The sequence below is a fragment of the Mirounga leonina genome, unplaced genomic scaffold (genome assembly GCF_011800145.1).
Source record: "Mirounga leonina isolate KUSES-001 unplaced genomic scaffold, KU_Mleo_1.0 Mir_154, whole genome shotgun sequence".
Lineage (NCBI taxonomy): Eukaryota > Metazoa > Chordata > Mammalia > Carnivora > Phocidae > Mirounga > Mirounga leonina.
Window position 1 is genome coordinate 11,207,230 of NW_023270389.1, and position 12,595 is coordinate 11,219,824.

The window sequence follows — 12,595 nt, forward strand, 5'->3', positions numbered from 1 at the left end:
AAAATTAATGACCCCAGTGTAAACTAATGTTGCAGAAACATCACATCTAATTTTTTATCTGAAATAAACAATATAAAATGTAATTTCGTGATCTGAAATTAAAGGTTACAAGTCTTAAGCACTCAGTTTTCCAAGAAAAAGAAAAATATATCGAATAGTATATTTTTCTTCATACTCCTAAAACATAAGGTCTTTGTAGAAATTAAAACAATACTTAAATCAAATACAGATACAATACAGACTAATGAATTGCATTAGAAATCCTTAAGAAGTTTGCCCTGCATCAGGCTCAGCGCAGAGTGGGGAGCCTCCTAGAAGATTCTCTCTCTCCATCTCCCTCCCCACTTCCCCCCACTCACTCACTCTCTCTCTCTCTCTGTCCTCCTCTCTCTAAAATAAATAAATAAATCTCTTTTAAAACAGAAATCCTTGAAAAGTTGAAACACTTAAACAAAAATGAAAGTGAATAAAAGTAAAAAATACTGCAAACAAAAATAATTTATGACCCTATCCTATTCATCGTAGTGCACAGCACTAGATTTACAGTAACAGGTACAGTTAAAATGAACACTGAGGTCACTTTACGTAAGTAAGATGATGATCTTCAAATGACATTAAAAACAGTTGCTTTGATCTTTGGGGGCTTTGGCTTTGTAATAAGCATGTAATAAGTACCTGTACCACCCTGTCCAGGTTAAGCACTTACCTTTCTCCATTTGAAAGTCTTTCTTTGGGTGCCTGGGTGGCTCAGTTGGTTAAGCGACTGCCTTCGGCTCAGGTCGTGATCCTGGAGTCCCGGGATCGAGTCCCACATCGGGCTCCCTGCTTGGCGGGGAGTCTGCTTCGTCCTCTGACCCTATCCCCTCTCATGTGTTCTCTCTCTCTTTCTCTCTCATTCTCTCTCTCTCAAATAAATAAATAAAATCTTTAAAAAAAAAAATAAAGTCTTTCTTTGGAATCACACTGTCCCATGCAAAGATGTTTAACTCGAAGACTACTTAAACTCTGGAGAAAAAGCAGCAACTCAGTTAGGTATATTTGAGTTGTCACTTCTTTGGCAAGAGAAAAGAAACTGCATTTTTAAGGTCACTCTCAAGAAGAGAATGGTTTGAGGGTACAATTTTACACAATCTGACATATATTTCCTCCATCGGTAACTGCGGACTTTTCCCAATGCAAGCGTTGAAGGCTTCAGTCACAGTTCTGGATGTCAATCCAGTTCTGAAAGGAAAAGACGTGGAGGGTGACTTGTCCAAGGCTCCTGAAGAACAGGATGATTGTAGATCAATCATACATCTGTGTCCAATATTTCCCAAAACTGACTGAAGCCGCTCTCCAATGGGAATACGATGCTGCTCCTAAAATGGAGCCATATTCATCAACTGCTGAGCGCCAGTTTGACCCCATGATTCCATGATAGTTTGGACCCTCTGGAAGTTGATCCTCGGTCAGAGAGCTGGGGAATCTGCTGCAACCTGCACCATAACTTTACTGAGGAACACACACTGCTTTTCACCAAAGGAGAGCAAATTTATTTTACAAGCGTGACTGGAGGACGCCAATGTGAAATATTTCTTGTAGAAAATAATTTTGTGCTCACTGCGTTAGTGTCATATGTCAGGTAAAGGAAGCAGGGGTTTTCATCTTGGCTGTTCAGGCGTCTCTTCAAAATCACCAGATCTCGGCCCCAGAGCAGGTGACACCAGCAGAGCTGCTCCCAATCCAACTCCCCGGCACCCAGACCAGCCCAAGTGAGAGGGAAGCACTTGCTGGGCTTCCTCCCAGGAAGAGGCCAGCAGCGGTCAGCAGGTCAGTCCCGCAGCCTCACCCCAGGCTTTATTATGCCGCTGCCAGCCCAGGCCAACCCTGGAACCTCTCTGTGTTTTTCTATGAGTTTTTTTTCCAAATTATATACACTGATATGTTTGTATTTTAATGTTTTAATTGGGAAAAATATTACTTAAAATAAACCAAATGTCTTAGTAAACATTTCTTCATTTTGCTCTTGAGCAATCCCTCTACAGAGTGCTCCTTTGAAACCAGTCTTCTAGTCCATGAAGTGATTGGACCCCCCACCTGCACCCCACCATCACCACCAAACTACTGACCCATTCTGATACCCCACCCCTGGAGACTGCATCCCTCTTCCTTTGCCTCCTCCAACATAGGAACTCTCAGGTCTACTGAGATCCTGCCATGAGATGCAGTCTCACTCGAAAAGCCAATATTTTAGTACTGAGTTCCAGCATCCCAATATTCCAGCATCTGATGTCAGACAGAACCATAGTGCTTAGTTGCCCTGACAACAACATTGACCATTGACTGAATCATTCCTGTGCCTGGTGTCCCAGATATGTACTCCAGTTTGGTCTTCTCTTGTCCTTGCTAGAATTCCAGTTCAAGTCCCCCTTCCTAGTTCCAACATCCTCTGTTGGCTCTTCAAGTCCAGTGGTTGAGAACCTAGCATACTTTGAGTCTGTATCCACTGGAGCTATGACATACGGAATCAACTGAGGTTGAGATTCTTCAGGGAGACTTCCCTGGAAGAGGTTCTCATCTTCTGACACTCAAAGCATGGCAGAAAGCTAACAATAGTTTAAGGGTTTGTGTTTAAAGAAATACTTGGCAAATACTTGGGTGAGCTTTAAATAAAGAAATTCTATTTCACTGTAGACACAAACAAACTATGGGGGTCTTCTAGAACTTGACACTTTATGGCTCCCAGAGATGGCACCATATTAGATTAGAACTCAGTCATTTGACAGGAAGAAGATGAGGACAACACATCACCCAGCAGGGATGCTTCCTCTAGCCCCTTATCATCTCAGTAATTTCAGGAATTTATAAAAGAGATTTAAGCATAATTTTAGGTGCTCATATTTCTAAAGTTGTTTCTGAGGAATCTTGCAAGTAAGAAAGCAAGCTCAAGAAGAAAATCAAACCAGAGCTCTGAGGCAACTTAGCTTCCCTTAAGCCCCACTCGTCTATAAAAAAAATATTTTAAAATAGTTTTCCCTCCAGAGCACAAGAGAGAACTCTTAGGCAGGGTTCATGTGACGGAGGCATGGAGTAGGGACAGTGGAAAATGCACATCCCTGACTTGCCTGTGTGAAAGGAAATGATAGCTTTAGTTTTGCCCATTAAAATCATGTTAGCGTATAAATTTTTGGCAGGCAATTAAATGATGTAAACAGATGGAGATAGCAGTATCTTCATGCCCAAAGCAGTTTGTCCCTTAAATATAATAATATAATAAAACAGGGGAGAAAAATTTGTTTCTGAGCATCTGTTTTTATCTCAAGAGAAATTTTCAGAGACTAGATGGTAAAATGGCTTTTGGAAACATGTGAACATGAATCAGGCAGAGCCGGTATGAGGGGACGGTTATGGGGCTCCTGGTCTAATGGTCAGGCCAAGAAGAGGGACAGCAACTCAGGAGGCAGCTTTGCCAGCCACGTAGCGCATGACAGGACCCCGCCCTAAGCCTTTCAGAATCATCCACTTCCTTGGGACTGGCATACCTCAGCCCAGGGCAGGCCCGTTCAAGGTCATTGACTGGGACCTGGTGATTCCGTCACCGAATCCGATTTCCTTGCGGTATATTTGTTAGCACATTCTACAGCTTCAAGAAGTCAGACAATACAGGGCGAGAAATACACTTGGGGCCAAGAACAAGAATTGAATTTCCTATAAAAATAGCAAACTACAGGAACCTCTAATCCCTATAGTTCTTCCATGCAAGCCATACCCAAACCACATCCCAAAGACGGAGGGAAAGAAACTAGGGGAGGGATTATGTGGTCTGTGAGTTGGAGACTATGCAAATACTTGATTGAAGATTAATAGATAGAATATTATGACAGTTATGATTTCTACAAATATGTTATTCCTATTTTACATATAAATGCATTGATAAAGTTCTATAAGGATATACCTGTCTCATAACAGCAGCCACCTCTAAATGCATAAGGTCTAGGAGAAGTGGCTGAGGAGATACGCCAAGGCTTCTAGAACTAGGTGAGATTAATTTTGAAGACTATGTTGGAATTACCAAAGCAAACAAGGGAAAGATGGTATTCCAGCAAAGAGCTTAGCATTTTAGGGTAATTACCAGTATTTGAGTATAGCCAGAATATAGGCGGCTTGGGAAGAGCTGATAAGAGATGAGACTGGAAAAGGAGGCAGGCATATGATCTTGATGGGCCTTGTATTTAATTCCAAATAATTTTAATTTCTGCCTATAAGCTATAGAGAGTCTGTATTTGATTACAAGTAATAGAAGGATCATCCAAGAGTGATTCAAATAATAACATCTATTTTGTCACTTATCAGTCAGCTCTATTCCCATGAGGACAGAGAGGAAAGCAAGAGTGGATGCAAAGCAGCTACCCAGTTGGACAGGAGACATGTAGCCAGTGGTTTCTGAGATGGTGACTAACGAACATCTAGGACAGCGGTGAGTCGAGGAAAAGAGCCAGGTGGGGACGGACTCCCATTTGGGGGTGCTGACATGCTTGGCCAGCTTGATTTGGAGGGAGAGCCAGAATTCATCCCTGGTTTGCCAAGAATGCTTCGCAAGAGTAGACAAAACCAACCAAAAAAGGAAAAAAGTCAGACCAGTGTTCCAGGAGGCAGAGACTTATAGAGAAGGAGCATGAGGGAACTTTCTGGACTGATGGTAATATTCTACACCTTGATAGGGGTTTGGGTTACAGAGGTGTATCAATTTGTCAAAATTGATTGAAAATTACACCCAGAGATCTGCACCTTTGTGTGTAGAATTCACCCTCCACTTAAAAAAAAAAAACACCCTAATCAGACACTGCTTTCTAGTTCATGAATGCAAAGTAAAGTATTTAGGAGTAACTGATGAAATGGAGGACTTTGAAATGTATCAAAATAGAAGGTAGATTTATGGATAAATGGAGACACGGGGAGGTAGGTTGATATGTGTAAACAAACACAGCACAAGTTAACTGTATAATCTTGGTGGTGTTCACTGCAAAATTCTTTCGAGCGATGTTTAGAAATTTGTTATATAAAATACGGGAGGAGGTGGGAAATGTCCTACAAAAATCTTTTCTCAGAGCCTTAATACCTACACATACTTGGTTTCACACAGTCACACCCCTGGCACAAGACAAACCTGATTATTCTCTGATTATATCGTGTCACAATACTGGCAACCTGAATTCCCAGGAAAATCCTTTCGCTGGATGGATGTGTAGACGCCACCTCCCAAATTTTGACCACATTGTTTCAAACAACAGTTTTCATTCTTTAACCAACAGTGGCCATCCAGTAGTCCTTTATCAATTGCAAGAATTAAATTCTTTTTTTTTAAAGATTTTATTTATTTGAGAGAGAGAGAATGAGAGAGAGAGAACACATGAGAGGGGATAGGGTCAGAGGACGAAGCAGACCCCCCGCCGAGCAGGGAGCCCGATGCGGGACTCGATCCTGGGACTCCAGGATCATGACCCGAGCCGAAGGCAGTCGCTTAACCAACTCTTGAAAGCCCCAGGGTATGTGAACTGAAGAATTGAAGATCTTATTAGAAACAGTTGTGCTGGAAAACAGAAGTTCCAAAAGAACTTAAAGGAAAAAAAAAAAAACTCTCCTAAATATTTTCATATTTAATGAACACAAAAACAGCAAAGTAAATACACAATTTAAATTTTTAACTATTTTGAAATAATCATTAGTACCACAAAATTAAATATGTATTTGCCATCCTTTCCTCACTAGACCATGGTTTCTCCAACTCAGCACTATTAGCATTTGGGGCCAGATCATTCTTATTTGGGGAGGGGCTGTCCTGTGTGCTGAATGATGTTTAGCAGCATCTGTGGTCTCCATCCGCTAGATGCCGGTAGTTGGGTTGGGTTTTTTTTAAGATTTATTTATTTATTTTAGAGAGAGAGCATGTTGCAGGGGGGAGGCAGTGTGAGAGGTTGAGAAGCGGACTCCCCACAGAGCGGGGGACCCTGAGATCATGACCTGAGCTGAAATCAAGAGTTGGATGCGTAACCAACTGAGCCACCCACGCACCCCTAGATGCCAGTAGCTTTCACCTCAGTTGTGACCACCAAAAATGTCTTCAGACATTCCCAAATGTCCCCAGGGGAGAAACTGCCTCTGGTTGAGAATCCCTGAACCAGATCCTTTTCCTGGTATTCTTTTCTCAGCATTTCAATGAGATGCTTCTAGATACATTTTGCTTTGTTCTGAATAATTCACATACCAAGAGGTACCTGTTCTGTACCAAGTCCTTCATCCGACTGTCCAATGCCTTTCTGGTTTTATGGTTCCAAGTTGTTCGGCCTGCTTCAGAAGGAACACAGGAACGTTGGAGCTTGACAGAAGAAGCTTTCACTAACCGTTATCTAAATAATCTGCTCAGCTCTCTGCTTAGATGCCTTTAACTCCCCACCTCCCTCTACCCCTCTTACACACACACACACACACACACACGTATAAAGACTCCCCCGCACAGAGTCCTTCATGCCAAAGTCCCCTTCCGAAGCCTCTCTCTCCTGCTCTGCATCTGGCATGATGTCTCTTTTCTTTGCCCCAACACAAGTCTCCTTTTTCTAATGATCCCCAATTTGAGTGACTCACAGTTCTGGGCTTTTCATAATTTCAGTAAGATGTGAAAAGCAAAGCTAGACATATCAGAACTTTGGGGAAAGAAATCAAGGCTAAGAGGAGGGGTGACCCGATATTCTGCATTCGATCCAAGGTTTAGAGCTGCCAGGTTGGCATGACGATCCACGCTGCCCATGTGGGCGCTGGGACTTTCCTAGCTGGGTGGTCTCCTTTGCTACTCTGTGTGGTGCAGAGCCACTCTTGGTATTGGCAGGAGAATCCATAGAACTCCTGTTCTGACCTAGAAGGGGTTACAACCCTTTCAGTGGAGACTGCATTTCTAGCCATGATGAGATAGTGCAGGAAATTTCCCTCAAATGGCAACTGTGGGGCCCCTCTGGATGTTGCCCTAGCTAGAAATGCCCTTTGGGTTTCCTCAGGGCTCAAGTGCCATGACAACTCTCAACCCTGCTGTGTAGCATCTTCTGCCCAGACTCCAAGTGCGATGGTGTCACGAACTACGTATGCTGGCAGGAGGACTGAATCTCCCCCTGATCTGCTGCCCGCCCCCTCCAAGGCTCAATGCCCTGCTGGGTCGGAGACTGACAGGGCTTCAGGTCCATTGCATTTTCAGAAAGACTGGATAGAAACATTCAAATCAGCCCAGCTCTCAGGGACAGGAAAGAGTGATGTCCCGCATCCTTAGAGAAGCACCTCTTACCCATGATACCTACAACATCACACTGCATCATCCTGATGCCAGCACCCTCCTCTTCCCCATCAGACCACAAGCTCTGTGAGAGCCAGACTGTTGGTTGTTCACCACTGGTTTCCCAGCACTGATCACAGCACCTGGGACAGAGCAGATGCTGGGGAAGTACTTAATGAGTAGAAAGGAGGAGAAGCAGAGTTTCAAGAATATCGCAATTTTACAATCCCTGAGTTGTCACCAGAAGAACCAGGCAAAAGGATGTAAGAATAAGTCTGTACCTTTGATAAAAGAATTCCTGCCCCACAAAGGAGGTTTAGCCTAACTAGTTTCTCATCCCAGACACAACCTGACAACACTTCTGGGACCCTGACATTTGATTTCTGGTCCTGTGTTTGTTTAGCCACAGATCAATGGGAATCGCGATGACTGGCTTCTCTCCACACTTTCTTCACAACCTCCCAGAGTTCCAAGGCAGGGCTAGAGCCCCAGGGTTAGACCCCAGCATCCCAGGGTTTTCTGGGCATGTATTCCCCCATCCTCTTAATCCTCCAAGTCAACCAAAACAGAATTGCAAGACTTGAGGATACTGTGGGTTCAGATAGTCTGGAGCTGAGGAAGGATTTTCTTTCCTGGATCTTCATTCCTGTCCCAGTCAACCAATAATACTTTTGACTGTCAGCCAATCCACTAACCATAAGTCAGTAGATGGAGGGTAGATGCCAAGGGGCGTGGCCTGTGATTGAGTGAGCACCAGCTGTAACTTCCACCCGGCCTAATTCAAGACCTCTTTTGCAAGCTATATTTCCCTTAAATATGGAAAACAAAAATGGGAGTAAAATTGGTGAAGCAACTTTGGAAAACAATTGGGCAGCATCTGTCAGAATTTGAAATGATCTTAGCCTACACCTTAGTATTCTACTTCTCGCTTGGAAAACCCATGTGTGAATAAGATAATAATAAAAGTAATAAAGCAGGCACAAGCCTGTCAACTGCAGTGTTTTTTATAATACTGAAAAACTGGAAATGAACAAAATGCCCAACAACGGGGCACAATAAACCGATAGGCCCATACTAACTAACATTGGTTGCAGACAGCAGAGGAAGTGCAGCTAAACTCTTTCCACCAGCATGAGTAGGTCTCTAAGACAAATTAAGTTTAAAAAAAAAAAAGAAGAAGCAAATGTAAATAACATGGCAGGCACCCATGTGCTTAAAGCACATACTCAAACGCACACACAACCTGGATATTTGCCATGAACACAACACTAAGCATGTAAATCGATTGGGAAATGTGGGGAAAGGTACCCATCAATCCACTGAACGTGGTTACCTTGGGGTTGAGGGTAGAGGAAAAGAGAGAGGATCAGAGGACCCAAGGTACCGAGCAAGACAGAGTGCAGCCAGATGTGTAATATTATAGTTTTTACAAGGAGAAAATATTCATGTACAGCCTGAAAAATTAACAATTAAATGCAAAAACGGGTGGGGGGGCAACCATCTCTCTCCACCTCTGCAGGGGAAGCTATAAAATGGAAATACCAGGAAACAGCAGCTCTTACAATGGGTGCAATGACCTGGGGTAGGATTGTGCCTTAAGATGGGCAGGATGGCATGGTTGAATTAATTCACTGTGAATGCTCCCAATGCAAAAATATAAATCCTTCGCTTTGAGAATTCTTCACTGGGAAGGGATGCTGTGTATTAGGTAGAAAGTTGGACTAGATCCCCATTCATGTTTAATGCCTAGAATGCAGTGTCATCATCAATATGTAATGGCAACAGGCATGGTTTACTGAGCGTTAGTGCGTGCCCCGCACAGCACTAGGTGCTTCACACACAGCCTCTCGGTCAGTTATGTATAGTTATTCCTACTATATAAGTGAGGAAACCAAGTTCATAATAAGCAGTGAGCTGAGGTATGAAGGCAGGTATGTTTCACTTCAAAGCCCACTCTCTTAACCACTATGCCACATAGTGCATGAGAATCTGGGGACTCTACCCACTGGAAGAGGGTTAGGGTTTTTGGAGTGGCCCCTTCTAAAATGTTTCCCAAAGTTCTGAATAGCCCTATGGCTTACTGGGGACTACGGAATAGTTTTTCTATGTCCAATAAAATGAAGTCGCCTCTATAGAACATTTTTTTGGACATGACATACCTCAAATTCTGTCCCAGGAGCGGTGTGATAATGAAGTTTCATTGTCATTTGAAAAAGGTTGGTGGAAAAGGGAAATGAGTCCCAGGTGGGGCAGTTCTGAATGGTGTAGCAGAGGAAATGCTGTCCCCATGAACACAAGCAGCTGGGTGTCTGGATGCATCATAAAATTTTATTGTGAAATGCGCAGATGATGGGCCCAGCTGCAAAGCATCAAGAGTGTTTATCATGATCTCCCAGTGCATTCTGGGTGTGCTCCCCTTTGACACTATTTTTGCGGGCTTAACCTAATTGAGATGAAGACATCAAAATTACTTCAAGGTGCAGTCCTGCTGGGAGGCGCACCATGGGCTTCCCTCTCTGAAGCTCATCATACCATTTGTCATGACAGGCTAGACCAGCAGTGAGAGGAATAAGTATTAAGCATTAATGTGAGAAGATGACATGACCTGGAGTTTAGTAAACCTTTTTTGGTTACTTCCGTATCTGACAGACGTCATCAGTTACCAAGCCCACAGGGAGGCCTATGGTCCTATCGGCCATATTTCATCATTGACCAAGATCACCAAACTGTGCATGTGTTGTTTGTGTTCCAGAGAATGAGATAATGTACAGCCTAAAAATAGTTTTACTCTGTCCACCCATCCCATACACCTTACAAGCAGTTCTATCCTTGGTAATAATCCCTTTTTTGAGTTAAGGCTTTGCCTTTTCCCTTAAAGACATTCTCAATCAGGGTTTCCCCTATGAACCACAGAACCCAGAAAGTGTTGGGATGACTATTTCCTCGCTCCCAAAGATAGTACATAATTAGTTCTATTTCAAATGCAGAGGAAAGAAGTTGAATCACGACATACAATGGATGCCTTTCACATACAGCTTAATTCTCTTACTGAACCCCCATCGAGAAGGGCTTTGGGAGCCCTCAAGAGTTCTACACCATAAGATTAAGTCATAGAAGCTCATAAGGAAAGAGCTTCTTACAAGTTGAACAGCTCAACATCCCCTTTTTATATGTGAACTCTCAATGATACCCTGAAAAGTAGTCAATTAGCCTCTACCTGAACAGCTCAGCCATCAGAGACAGCAAACACCATGATGGAGAGCACTCACGGCTAGAAGCTTGTCTCGGGATGTGGTAGAGAAGCGGCCAGATTGTAGGGAGCCTTGAAAGCTAAATCAACCCATGGGGACTGCATCTTGTAGGTAGTGGTAAGCTATCAACCCCCAGCTCTCTGCAGGGTCACATCAGCCCCAAGCTTGTTCTCTGATTCTGCCAAAGCCCATTATATTATTGCAGGGAGTAGCACCCACAGAAGTGCTGACAGGTTTCAAAAACTGAAGTAGGGCCAGCAGGTAGATGCTATCAACAGGTAACGCCATTTGTCTCACTCATGGAGATTTACATGGCAGGGCAGACAGCACCTGGAGGAATGCTATCTCTGCCTGTTACCCACCACGATTCCCCTACCTCCTTGGATAACTTGAAAATAACCCGTCCTGATGTCTTATCTTGTTTTCTCACATCAGGCTTGGGCTGAGGTTTCAGGTGTCAAGCTGCAGCCAGAAGGGAGATTTATGGTCCTGTTATCAGCTCGAGACAGCAAGAGGCTGTGGTCACATGGTGGGGAAACTATAGCCGGCCGGGGAAGGCCTCGAGGAGGGCTGCTGGTCAGCACCTGGAATCACCTGTGCCCACACGGTCCCCAGGGGCAGGTGGACTGGGCTGAGGGTTGGAAATAGAAATGGCCCGTGGGTCCTGGGGAAACAGCTCCATCCACGTGAGTGCTCTGAGCACAATCACCTACTAACTCGGATGGTTATTGCCAATGGCTAAATCCACTGACGCATATTTCAGAGGTGCTAAATCATTCCAGCAATGTATAGGATGGAAAGCCTATCATAGCTGCTTAGGACTGAGGAGGTCATGATAAATGGAGAGTGAGTGAGAGGACCCCAGGGGGCTTACTCATGCCCACGTTCAAGCCACGGAAGAGGCATCCTGTTGGCTTGTCCCATATGACAGCTAGTAAACCCCCACCCTCTAAGGACAAAAATGAGATTTTACAAAACAACTTCTACTTCTCAGGCATGGGCAAGACTGGTAGGCAGTAACACATCTCATTATTATAGCAACCATGGGTTTTCTCATTTACCACTGTGGGACTCCAACCCATTTCTAACAAAACCTCCTCAACTAAATATATATATAACAGCATATAATGTATAATATATTATCTACTTATCTATATATAGCTATAGATCATATTATAGATTGTAGATTATAAATATATATTATAGATATAAATGATATCTTTAATTCTATATAGTATCTTTAATATCTTTATCTCTATATGTAATCTATATAGCATCATAAAATATAGTATGATGAGCTAACTACTTCCCTATCCCTAACTATACCCTCATGTTGCTGGACCCTGAACCCACATCCCCTGCCACCATCCCCCCTTGATGTTATGAATGGGGTACGCTAGGAGAGCACCTCTCTCATTCCCTTCCCTCACCCACAGCTCTCTCCAAGCCTTCGGGTGTGGGCAGAGAAAGCCAGAACAGACTTCCGTTGACTTCAGGGAAATCCCAACACTAAGCAACAGGGAGAACCATCTAAATCTTCCTGTGGTCCACTCGGGCTGCCAGGGGAGAATTTAGACTTACCAAAGAGGTTCTTTTCCCAGCATTAGGCTAAAGTCACCACTTTTTCCCCTTGGTCTGCCACACAGATATCGTTGTCTGCTGAGTCAGTCCTGGGCTGAACCTGAGCAGGTGATCCCGAAGGAAATGGCTCTAGTGTGCCCACAAGCAGCTGTCTCCTTCAAAGCCCTGCTCAAAGCACAGCCTCTCCAGAGACTCTTCCCCAGTTTACCCCGAGTAATTGAGCAGAGGCTGGACCACACACAACAAATTGTTACTGCGTGCCTATTACACGGAGAGCATGATGTCAGGGAGCCATTTCAGTTCCGTTCAATTCAGCCTACATTTATTTGGAAGCTTCTTTTGGTGAAAGGTGGAGTATAATGGGCTCAAGAACAAGCTCTGAGCCATCCTGCCTGGTCCATATCCTGAGTCACCATCTCTTTAGATATTTTTAAGTTAAATGAGGTAATATATCCAAAATAATTAA

The 12,595-nt window shown here is 43.6% G+C and overlaps 1 long non-coding RNA gene and 1 pseudogene across 1 annotated transcript; both read right to left on the reverse strand.

The window, feature by feature from the left end:
* Positions 1-512: 512 nt before the first annotated feature.
* On the reverse strand, positions 513-3,150 carry LOC118013788 (annotated as a pseudogene).
* Positions 3,151-5,487: 2,337 nt separating this feature from the next.
* LOC118013649 lies at positions 5,488-12,350 on the reverse strand. The gene is made up of 3 exons (XR_004680084.1): positions 12,130-12,350; positions 6,245-6,327; positions 5,488-5,594 (listed from the first exon to the last, which is right to left on the reverse strand). It is a non-coding gene; the product is annotated as an uncharacterized LOC118013649 (long non-coding RNA).
* Positions 12,351-12,595: the final 245 nt, after the last annotated feature.